Genomic DNA, 328 nt, shown 5'->3' with positions numbered 1-328 from the left:
TCCGGGGTGACACGGCATCGCCCCGGTGCAGGGTTACACGTACATTTAAAAAAAAAAAAGTAATAAAAATAAAATCCAAACAAAAGCAGGCGCTACATTCGGGAAACGTCAGGACCCGCAACTTCTTTTTATTTTTGCCAACGCGACGGGCGCGCGTTTTGCAGGAAACAACTTCCCACGATTTTGGCATGGGAAAAGCGCGGTCCGTGCTGTGCACATGCCCTGCCAGGTTCCCAAACCTCCCGGCGCTGGGAGACCGGGAAAGGGGAACATGGGGATGCTCAATCCGTTTGCAGCAGATGCTGGGCTCGGTGCGGCGGGCACGGCC

The sequence above is a fragment of the Charadrius vociferus genome, unplaced genomic scaffold, assembly GCF_000708025.1.
Source record: "Charadrius vociferus isolate BGI_N301 unplaced genomic scaffold, ASM70802v2 scaffold55, whole genome shotgun sequence".
Classification (NCBI taxonomy): domain Eukaryota; kingdom Metazoa; phylum Chordata; class Aves; order Charadriiformes; family Charadriidae; genus Charadrius; species Charadrius vociferus.
The sequence above is the reverse complement of the archived record's forward strand: the minus strand, read 5'-3'. Positions refer to the sequence as shown.